This window comes from Procambarus clarkii, chromosome 89 (assembly GCF_040958095.1).
Source record: "Procambarus clarkii isolate CNS0578487 chromosome 89, FALCON_Pclarkii_2.0, whole genome shotgun sequence".
In the NCBI taxonomy this organism is placed as follows: domain Eukaryota; kingdom Metazoa; phylum Arthropoda; class Malacostraca; order Decapoda; family Cambaridae; genus Procambarus; species Procambarus clarkii.
In genome coordinates, this window is record NC_091238.1 from 15,643,921 (window position 1) to 15,656,420 (window position 12,500).

Genomic DNA, 12,500 nt, shown 5'->3' on the forward strand with positions numbered 1-12,500 from the left:
TTCTTATACTGATACTTTATTATTATTATTATTATTATTATTATTATTATTATTATTATTATTATTATTATTATTATTAGTTCTGGGTTTATTAAAGATAATAATTCGTAAGTTGTTGAGTGACATTTTCCACAACATGATTTGTTAAGGTTTTTCTATTTCCTCTACAGGTAAGTGAGCACAGTATGGGGGTCCTCGTCCTCTTGTCCTCAGGTGGCAGGTGTGTCCTGTTATGGTAGGTAGGATTGTCCTCACTTGCCTGCCTGGTGGGCCTTCAACCTGTTGCCTCATAAGAGAGAAGATGCCGACTGCTACGAGGCTCATCAATCACCAGCTTCCAGCAGTCTGAAACACCCTCCCCGCCCACCCCACACAATACACACCCTCCCCCCCCCCACCCCACACACCCTCCCCCATCATTTATCAGATTTCTGGACAAGTTGGAGAACCACGCGAGAAGACTCTATCTCTAGTCTTGACCCATTTGGCCCCCTACTGGTCAGCACATTAAGAGCTTTCAACAGTGAAGAGATGTTTGGGGGCCTTACATTTATTTATACTAAATTAGCACTAAACTCATTGTATCGTTAGGTGTCTAAAGTCAGGCTTCGGGTGAGCTGATGTAGATTTACAGCTCCTTGGTGAGAGAGAGAGAGAGAGAGAGAGAGAGAGAGAGAGAGAGAGAGAGAGAGAGAGAGAGAGAGAGAGAGAGAGAGAGAGTGTCTCATGTATTTGTCAAGAGTTTAGTTTTAGATTTCCAATGTTAGGATTTTTCTTTAGTATGTTAATGGGTTAGCACAAGGAAATCTTTAGTGGATGTCCTTCAGAGGTATCTTCCACAGGACCTCTCATCTTAACTGCTGACTCAACAGGACCCCCATCTTAGCTGACTGCACAGGACCTGACTGTTTCTCCCATGTTGCACTGCACATGAACTCGCTTGTTCACTGTCTATAGTCACTCATCCTCGGGCCCCCCCAAGCTCGTCCCCCACTCCTCACTCCACATAAGCAGTGTTGGACTCCCTCTCACCCCCCTCACAGTACTCATGAAGGACTCATCTACCTCACAACACTCATGCTGCTCAGGAACAACACTCATCTACCTTTACTCATATTTCTTTCGTAATATAATTTAGAATATAAATTCAATGACAAATTGCAAATAAAATTACGATTAAATAAAAGCGTCAAATACGTGACTCATAAGTAAACAAAATAAGGATTTTTTTTATGATTTTTTTTATGATTTTTTTTTTTACTTTATCTTGTTTTACACGTGAAAAAGTAAACAAAACATTGATTCCTTATTTATACTTGTTTTACATAATAAAAAAGCTGCTCAGACCGCACTTCAGCTTTTTAATGTTATTTAAAGAGCAAAGAATTTATTTTTTTATTTTTTTTAACACTAAAAAAAAGTGGAGTCAGGTTGAGAGGTCATCACCACGATGCCAACTTTGGTCATTTAGATGTTGTTGTTGTTAAAGATTTGCTACCTAGAACAAAAAGTTCCAAGTAGCACGGGCTATGGTGAACCCGTAGTGGTTATTTAGAGATCTCTGGGCCCCTTCTGGGTCATTAATCTCTCCCCTGATACGTTAAATTCGTGACAAAGAGTGATAGCAGTGCGAAATTTACACTGATAATAACGATAACGTCTAGTAATAATGATAATATTATTAATAAATATGATTATAATTTTAATGGGTTAGAGAATTTGTTTATTTGTCTGGAATGAATTTGGTTATTGATGCATAGAATTCACCCAAACTAGGAATAATGACTTGAGAGCCTTCAGGAAGGTGTCGTAGGCTTAAAGTGGGTTCGTTGTAGCTTGTTGTAAGATAACGGGGTTCGATCCCCGAGGGTCAAAGAAGGATTCCATAAAGCCGTCTTCATGGTTCAGATGCTTGTGTTCATATCCCAGCTCTTTGTCCTCATATCCCAGCTCCTTGTCCTCATATCCTAGCTCCTTGTTCTTATATCCCAGCTCCTTGTCCTCATATCCCAGCTCCTTGTCCTTATATCTCAGCTATTTGTCCTCATATCCCAGCTCCTTGTCCTTATATCTCAGCTATTTCTCCTCATATCCCAGCTCCTTGTCCTCATATCCCAGCTCCTTGTCCTCATATCCCAGCTCCTTGTCCTCATATCCTTTCTATATGTCCCAGTTCTATAGTGCTATTGGTCATAAAGACTTTCCCGTCATAGTTTCGATACCTTCTATTTGTCAGCGGTGAATGACCTCACGGTTCAAGCACAAAATCCTAGACAACAAATGGTGATGGAGTGTAGCAAAGATCTTCACCTGGAACCAAGTTCAAAAGATCGTGTCCAGCGAATATTCTGTTTATTGTGAATTGTGAAAATTGCGCGAGTGAAATTTTGTGTGCAAAGGGGGTTACCAAGGGGGCCTTCTGGGTACCGGGTACCTTTGCTGGTAATGATAATTATTTTTGCCTGTGCTTATAAACACCAAACATGGCTCCAGAACGCCGTACCACCAACAGGTACACGCCGTACCACCAACAGGTACACGCCGTACCACCTGCCGGTACGGGGCGTACCTTCTTGTACCGTTTAAAACCCGCCGTACAAGTCCCACATTATGCGCCCAACAGTTGACATAGAAATCAGACACTGAATATTCTGGAGATATTGTGGGCGTTCCTGGGTCAGTTATCATGCCGAGGGGACCGGAGGCGAGGCATTAACGTGGCAGATGGAGCAGCTGGGAATGTAATAAGTCGCCACAAACGCCTGCAGTGCCACAGAGCTGCAACTCTGCATAAATTAAGCATGATATAGGGAATTCGGCATGACGTAGGGGAATTGCATCGGCCAGAAGGATCACATCACCTAAAGCTTTATCAAAACTTTATCAAAATAACTAAGGTAAACAAAGTATGCGCTATACACATAGAGAAATAGTAACCTTAAAAAAATCGACACAACTTTATATACTAATATTTGTGCCTGAAAAAGACAGCCACAGGGTATACAAAGGGAATATGTACATCAATAAGGGTTTATATAAGGGTATATGAGGGAGATATGTGCGTTAAGCCGGGCGAGGAGTGGAGGCTCAGCAGCGCTCGGGCTGGTAAGGTAAAAAAACATTGCCTGAAATACTGACGAAATATACGAGAGTAAAATAATGCTAAATATACCGTATTTGTCGGCGGATGGAATACGTGAATTTCGTTCACCACCAACCGTATATATATATATATATATATATATATATATATATATATATATATATATATATATATATATATATATATATATATATATATATATATATATACATTATTTACATGCACAATATATATTTTGCTCTCCCCCTCTCTCCCCAACGAAAACGGTTGACCGTATTTCTCAATGAATTCGGAGGAAACATTAAAATAAAAATCTGAAATATCGGAGTAAATTTGTTACGTCTTCTACGGTGGTAAATACGGTGAGGGAAGAAATGGAACCTGAAAGGGATTGATAGAAAACTAAAGGGAATCAAAGCACAGCGAAGCTGGGAACGAAACGACTCTGCGTGGAGGGTGAAGTTGACGGTAATGGAAGTATTGACAGTTTTGGTGGATTGAGACGGGCTCTGTCTTAGTACAGTGCTCGGTGGTGGGTCTCTCTCTCTCTCTCTCTCTCTCTCTCTCTCTCTCTCTCTCTCTCTCTCTCTCTCTCTCTCTCTCTCTCTCTCTCTCTCTCTCTCTCTCTCTCTCTCTCTCTCTCTCTGTCTCTCTCTGTCTCTCTCTGTCTCTCTCTGTCTCTCTCTGTCTCTCTCTCTGTCTCTCTCTGTCTCTCTCTCTCTCTCTCTCTCTCTCTCTCTCTCTCTCTCTCTCTCTCTCTCTCTCTCTCTCTCTCTCTCTCTCTCTCTCTCTCTCTCTCTCTCTGTCTCTCTCTGTCTCTCTCTGTCTCTCTCTGTCTCTCTCTCTGTCTCTCTCTGTCTCTCTCTCTCTCTCTCTCTCTCTCTCTCTCTCTCTCTCTCTCTCTCTCTCTCTCTCTCTCTCTCTCTCTCTCTCTCTCTCTCTCTCTCTCTCTCTCTTGTCTCTCTCTCTCTTTGTCTCTCTCTCTCTCTCTCTCTCTCTCTCTCTCTCTCTCTCTCTCTCTCTCTCTCTCTCTCTCTCTCTCTCTCTCTCTCTCTCTCTCTCTCTCTCTCTCTGTCTCTCTCTCTCTCTCTCTCTCTCTCCCCCCCCCCAACCCTCCTCCCCCAGCATGATGTATGCAGGATCTGGCTGACCCATTCTCCATGAAGGCAGGGAAGTTTTCAACCATTAGCTTGCTTCTTACCTTGGTTAATGCCGCAGCTGGTGGCAACTTTAGCCATGGAGGCGGGTCTCATCTTATACCTCCAACGCAACATTTATCAAAGAAATATTTTCTGTAATGTAAATCCTCCGATCCCGTGAGTGTGGCCACCATATATACATACAGTACACTCCCGTGATTTATTGATTGTCTTAGCTGGTCTTATCCTTAAGTCACCCCTCTTAATGTCTAGCTAGGTGAGTAGGAGTTCCGCATTAACTGTATCAATAACGCCATGAGTGCATCATATATCAGGGATCTTTGCTGCCTCTGGTGTTTACAGACGCCGTCTTGCTGACTCTACTCTGATGCACAACTAGTCAATGTGAACCTTAGCCCTGGCTTTGTTGCTGCTGACTTTTCATACATACAGACTTAAATGCTCCAACTTTTTAACAAAGGTGATCTGACTTAAGTTTTGCCCCCTTCTCTTATTCTTACCTTCATCTTATTCTCACCTTTTATCTTATTCTTACCTTTTTTTCTTTTGCTCCTCACCTCTCACTCTTTTTACCTTATTTCCTTGTGCCTTTCTCTCTTCTTCCACTCGACTTGATAATGGTTCAAGACGGACCGAAACGTCATCTCTCCATTTTCTGATGTGCGGTTTGGCCATCATAGCGTATGAATGGCTGCGTGTTGCGTTTCATATTATAGCTTGTGCAAGACTGCATCCCATATTACATTGCATGACTGCATGCAATGCAGTCCTAAAGATATATAGCGTTGCATGACTGCATGCCCCCCATAAAGCATTGCATGACTGCGTCTCATGGCATAGATATGCATGACAGCTCATCTCTTGTCATCTGGCGTCAAAACACCTCGTGACACCGGCGCTGGTTGTCTGTGGTCAGGGCGAGGTGGTTCCCAGTCTCCCGCCACCACACTCCGTTGTTACATGGACCGGTGAGCAATATTCCGATCTTCCGGATTACTCAACCGGATCATATCTTCCTCCAAATCAAACACCATCCAGATCAAATACTCGTCTGGATCTTGCACGGCAGACACGTGGTGTGATCGGCCATCCAGTAGATATGACTGAGAACGCCAGCACCTTCACTATACGTAATTATTTGCTGTGATATTAAAAAGAAATATCTTTTTATGTACTTGAAAACCTGATTACGATAAATCATTGAACACAAGTAAACGATGAACACGTCAACTGAGAATGATCCAGTATCATTCTCAGTAACGACTGAGAATGATTATACTTGCTGCTCCCAGCTCCCCATGATAGTTGAGTAATTTTCCTTGGTTACGTCTAAGTTTGCCTCTTGATTCATAGCGTAACTTGCAGGATAATACTGTTGACTGCGTTAACTTGCAATATATCACTGCGTAGCTTGCCAGATATTGACGCACTTCTTACGCAAACGGGAAGACAGTATCACCCAATAAGACGCCAGATGGAAAAGAGATATCCTTGGGCCAGATTCACGAAAGCACTTGCGCAAGTACTTACGAGCGTGTACATCTTTCCTCAATCTTTGACAGCTTTGGTTACATTTATTAAACAGTTTACAAGCATGAAAACTTCCCATTCAACTGTTGTTATTGTTATAAACAGCCTCCTGGTGCTTCGGAGCTCATTAACTGTTTAATAATTGGAAACAAAGTTGCCAAAGATTGAGAAAAGATGTACAGGTTCGTAAGTGCTTGCGTAAGTGCTTTCGTGAATCTGGCCCATTGTCTAAGAGACTGTAGAAGCCCGGAATCCACTACTAAACATTCGTCATATAGAGTTAGAATTTCGAGCTGCCCTCGTACCGCCAACTGTCACACTTGTTACTAAATTCTAAATTGGTGCCAAAGGAAATTGCTATCTGGTGAATTATTCTGAACATCATTTAGAGCCGAGCTCGACATCGTAACGAGTGCAGGAGAAGAGTTGCTGTTACATCGACGCCGTCCTCGACTTTGACATCATTCTCGGATCTCAGCAGCATCCTCAGCATTCGACAACAACCCCGACACTCGGTATCACTCGACAGCATCGATCTCGGAATTGAACAGAGAAATCGATAATCTTTCTTTTCAGGGAGACTGCGGAGTTGGCTCTTCCAAACGGCTGAGGTAATACTGAAGGTTCTTCGGTGGGTTATATGTTTATGATTCGTCGACGTCATTGTTCCTTTGCCTGTCAAAGGTGTTCTGTTCCTCTGCCTGTCAAAGGTGTTCTGTTCCTCTGCCTGTCAAAAGTGTTCTGTTCCTCTTGACTGTCAAAGGTGTTCTGTTCCACTGCCTGTCAAAGGTGTTCTGTTCCTCTTAAGTGTCAATGGTGTCCTGTTCCTCTTGACTCTCAAAGATGTCCTGTTCCTCTGCCTGTCAAAGATGTCCTGTTCATCTGCTTGGCAAAGATGTCCTGTACCTCTGTCTGTCAAAGATGTCCTGTTCCTCTGAGTGTCAAAGGTGTCCTGTTCCTCTTGAGTGTCAAAGGTGTCCTGTTCCTCTTGAGTGTCAAAGGTGTCCTGTTCCTCTCGAGTGTCAAAGGTGTTCTGTTCCTCTGTCAAAGGTGTACCATATCTCTGTATTTCTGCCTTCTCTTCCTCCTTGTTATATTTAGGTTCCTTTATATAGTTATTATGCCGTATTGCTTTCTCTTCGTAATTCCCTTCCTTCCCTTCGTGGTTCCTCTCCTGTTCCTTCATTCCTTCATTTACTATTTATTCCCATATTGCTGCCATTCATTCTTCCTCAAGATGTTCTCTCTCTCTCTCTCTCTCTCTCTCTCTCTCTCTCTCTCTCTCTCTCTCTCTCTCTCTCTCTCTCTCTCTCTCTCTCTCTCTCTCTCTCTCTGTCTTTCTCTCTGTCTTTCTCTTTCTCTCTCTCTCTCTCTCTCTTTCTCTCTCTCTCTCTCTCTCTCTCTCTCTCTCTCTCTCTCTCTCTCTCTCTCTCTCTCTCTCTCTCTCTCTCTCTCTCTCTCTCTCTCTCTCTCTCTCTCTCTCAGGTTACCCTCCCTGCCTCAGGCATCCTTCCTACCCATAGGCTACCCTGTCTATTTCAGGAGATCCCCGCTCAGGCTACTCTCCCTCAGAATAACCTTCCCCCCCCCCCCCCCCCGCCTCAGGCTGCTTTCGCTCCCTCAGGATACTCTCTCTCCCTCTGGATACCCACCTGTCCTTAGGCTACGCTTCCTACCTCGGCCAATCCTACTTCCTCAAGGCTACTCTACTACCCCTCAGACTACCCATACTTCTTCAGGCAACCCTTCATCCCTAACACAACCCCTCATCCCTAAGGCTACCTCCCTTCATCCCTGGGGTTCAGGCAACCCTTCCTTCATCCCTGGGGTTCAGGCAACCCTTCCTTCCAGCCTTCCTAGCCAGCTACCTCCTATCATCGTTTAAAGAAAGAATACACGTAATGGTTAACATTTTAGACTCTGAACAGAGCATAATGTCAAGCCACAGCGGCGAGCAGTGTGTGAAGAAGGCACGCGCTTCACCTTTGTTTACACCTCTCGGTTTTCGCCTGTTTACACCTCTCAGTTTTCGCATTCAGAAAAAAGATACATAAGCTAAAATTATTACATTCAGGGCAAGTCATAACAGTAGGAGTCACAGTAAAGGTTAGCGCATGTCAGTAATAGATATGTGAGGTCAGGTAGTTCATGCGTCCTCGTGGTAAGTGTTAAGCTGAATGAGGTCAAAACATTTCATGAATAAATAGGTCCCACGTGGGGCCACGTGGTGATTATTGTGGGGAATATTATGAGAAGTTCTGGGAGACTGGTTGAGTGTGCTTTGGGTGGTGGTGGTGCGTGGCAGAAGACGATCCTAGGGGCTAGGCCATCTCCTCAATCTTTGGACTCTAGCAGACTGTAAATCACTTATCTCATTGCTCAAATTATCGTTTCTACATTACCTCTAATTGTGATTGTAAACTATTCCAACTAGTGTGAGCGTGAATAATTAAATAAACTAATGTCCAATTGGAACAAGTCACCAGTAACAGATTGCTATCCTGCCTGATATATTGAGTATCCTAGTATGTGCGAGGGTTGATAGTTACTGGACAGCAAAACTAATTAGGTATTCTCAGTGAGTTCACCTAAGCTGAGGAATGCCAATAGGGTGAGAATTGGGTACAATCGTATTTACCATCATTACAATGGTGGCAGCGGTGGGATATGTGAACTCTTTTGATTAATAATAACTTCACTGTCCAATAAGTATCTATGATCATGGCTCCCAGGATCAGTTTGGCAATTACAGCATTGTCTAACTGATAAATGGATAATGTTGTAATTGTCATTTACAGAGAATAAGTCACAGTATCACAATGTCACAGTCCAAACATATGAAAGGATGACGATTCGGCCGGTCCTTGACTCTGAGTCGTGACAGGGAAGAGTAGTGGGGAGAGGTAATATATGACAATAGGGACCTAATAAGGATCCAGAATAGACTAAAACGTCGCCACTTTCATTTCGTATGTATGTGTTATCTTTTATCATTTCAGGGGCTGAGAACCCGACATCTCACAGCATCTGTCACAAAATAGAAGCAAAGCATGTATGGGATAAACATATCTGGAGCATCTATAGAAGACTTTAATTTTAGTGGAATAAATTGGATTATGAAAACAGGGAATATCGACGAAGACTTATTTTAGAATTAGCTGATTGATTGCTTCCTTAAGCGACATATTATTATTGATTCCTTGCTTATTATATTATTATTGATTCCTTGCTTTATGTTGCTTCCTTAAGCAACATAAAGACACATATGTGAGTGTCTAACCTAAGGTTAAATGTAAATAGGAGCTGCCAAGTATAGGCAAATAGGCCTCCTAAATCTGTCACACCTGTCAGCATCTTTCTGCGTATATCACACCTGTCAGCATCTTTCTGCGTCTGTCATACCTGTCTCATCTGCCATAACTATCACACGTGTCAGCATGTCACACCTGTCACCATCTGCCACACCTATCTCACCAGTCACAACTTGTAACAATTATGTGGAGTGGAAAATAAATTTGGAGTACAATCTTGAGCGTTCATCAGTGGGCAGAAGACTGGCATTAAGGGAGCTCATTTGTCAATACTAATTAATAAACAGTTCCAAGTTAAGGCTGACGTGACGTTCAAAAGGCAGTTGTTCAGGGAGTTCAGAGTTCAATTGTTGGGAGTTGTTCAGTTGTTGAACTGGTTGTTGAACACGAGGTTGAGTAAAGACGATAGAGAGGCACAGACTAAGGGAAGTGTTTGCTTCCCTTAGTTTTCACTTCCACAGTTTGGAAGTGGGAAATATAGTGTGAGTTATGGCAGGAGGCGGCGGGCTGTCCGCCTTGCTGACACGATGTGTGGGTGTTGGTAGTTGAACTAAGCTTGCTCTCTCTATTGTCAGGAAGCTCTTGAGTGTGTGTCAGCTTCCTCACGTGTATTTCAGGAAATATGTATGTCTATAGATGAATACTGTGTAGCATTCACATGTATACAGATGATTTCACACATGTTCTGATGTTCTTTAACGGTTTTTATTTTATTATTATTATTTTTTTATTGATTATTTTTTTTAATTTTACTTATTTTATTTCTTTAGTTATTTTAAACAGGGGGGGGGGGGGGTTCTAATCAGTATTTCACCTAGGACTCAAGGTTTGTGGCCCTGAGTTATCACTGTGTAGATCGAGGCTCTTGGGCCACCAGCTGTGGGAACGGGGCGTCTCATCTTGGAGTAATCTAACATTGCGTCCTCTAACATTTCAATGGTGTTCCACACCCTGATGGCTTGGTGCTGCAGTCTGATGTATAGTGGCTGTGTGTTCAGTTGACGGAGCTCCTGGATTGTCTGATCATATGGTGGACGGTGTTTTGCTGCTCTTCTTAGCGCCTTTTTTTTTATATGGCTTTAAGTTTTTGCATGTTAATTTTCTTCAAGGTGTGTAGTGGTACTGGGGGATTTTCTAGATGCGGCCGGACTAGAGCCTTATATAAGTGAAGCTGTATGCTTGTGCTGATGCCTCGGAATCTCATCAGTTTTTCTAAGGCTGTTTTTGTTTTGTTTATTTTGTCCTTTATGTGAATTGTTATCCCTGTTCTATTGATCATGAGTCCCAGTATTCTGCTTATCTCTGCATACTGGATCGGGCGGTTGTCAAGGATAACGGGGGGTCTGGGGGGCCTTTTGACAATGTGTGTTACCTGGAACTTTTGTTAATTTGTGCTAACTTTCCATTGTATTTCAAAGTTGTTTAAGAGCGGGAGACTCCTCGGGCACTTGTGACCCCCCCCCCCCCATCCTGTGACACGGCGGGTGGGTGGCCGGGTGGGTATGGTAGGGGGAGTGTGGGGAAGGCCGGGGGGGGGGGACGTGGACAAGTCAGTGGGGGTATCACTGGAGTAACATAAATACCAGGGCTCCACCTCGCGGAAATATACAGATCTTTCCGCGTCACGGGTTTGGCGAGATGCCTGCTGTGGTGATGGTGCTGTGGTGGTGCTGTGGTGATGGTGCTGTGGTGGTGCTGTGGTGGTGCTGCGGTGGTGGTGCCGTGGTGGTGCTGCGGTGGTGGTGCCGTGGTGGTGCTGTGGTGATGGTGCTGTGGTGGTGCTGTGGTGGTGCTGCGGTGGTGGTGCCGTGGTGGTGCTGTGTTGGTGGTGCTGTTGTATTGACTATCATCTATGTTGTGATTAAGTCTCCTCTGTTCTTCACAGTTCCTTCGCTGAGACCTTCATTACTCCTCAGCCCAACCTCATACCTGTGAGCCAGGAGTCATCGAGCATTTAAGTGCTCACCTACGAAACCTGTATATCTTTCCCCGATCACTGTGACTTAGTCCACATTCATTAAACACTTTACGAGCTCGCAACCTAGTTATTATAATTATTATCGACAAACTCGGAGTGTTTAGGAGCTCTTTAGCTGTTTATAAATGTAGACTAAGCCACCACGAATGAGGTAAAGATGTAAAGGTTTCGCCAGGTTTGCACTACATGTTCTTTTTTTCCCGTGATGGGAATTGTTGTGTGCCTGGTTGTCGTGTCTCTGTCCTGTTATGATCTTCGTTACATTGCATTTGTCGCGGTTAAATTCTAGTAGCCGTGCACTGAACCAATCGTGTGACGTGCTGTAGTCACCCAACAAGCACTGTGCTGTGTGTACTTTGTCTCACTAATGAATAATTACTGATTTCACGATTTCATAACTCTGTTATAAGAAGATAATTGTTGTGTGTTACTAAGCACGTTGGTGTAATAAAGGTCTCATTATCTGGATGAGTAAAGGTCTCATTACCTGTGTGAGTAATGAGTCAGGAGAGGGAAGGTGAGTGAGTATTGACCCAGCCCGCCTGCGCTCCGCCATTGATGGTGAGTTATGACCCATTTTTGTACGGCTTGCGCTACGGCCGTGAAATATGTTGCTTACATTGCAAGAACAGTCTTTATGGGTTGCTGTAGCACTATCATTCAGCCCGCAGCAGCACCGGGCTCAAGTTGCTGTTGTTGGTTGAATATATAAAGCTCAGGGCGCGGTGGTGAGTCCCCGTACACGCTCCGGGGGATATTACGCTCCACGTTAAACAATTTATATATTAGATGTTGATTTGTATATCCAAGGAACATGAATATTTTTTTGTTTGTAGAGTCAAGATTTTAATAAACGTCGGTAATACTTAAAATCTGCTTAGGCTATATATATATATATATATATATATATATATATATATATATTGTGACGATAATCTCTTTCAAGAGAGATTGAGCCTGCTCTTCCCTACAAAGTACGTAAATATAAAAGATAATATAGAAGATACGTCCAGCAAGTATCGCCAAACGTTTTGCCCAGAGAGCAAAACGTATCCAGCACACCGGCACACCTGCTACCCGCCACCATAACCAGCAAACTGCTCGTCCTTGCCTGCCTGTCGCTGATTGGCTGGTGTCCCGTCGCACCTGCCCTCCGCCCTCCGCCACAAGTTGATGTCTGGGCTGCAGTGCTCCAGTATTGTCAGAATATCTCAGTGCTCCTTGCAGTTGACATCTCTCGCTGGTAGACTAAGCCTTGGCTTTCGTGTACTAAGGGAGGTGGCAGCTCGAAGCCAATATTCCAGCATCACTAATATTTTATTTTGCTATCACTGTAACTCACTTGTCTTAACGTAACTTTTCATTTGCCAGTGATTATTCATATTATTTTGTTTGTTGACTTGTCTTTTATATTATAT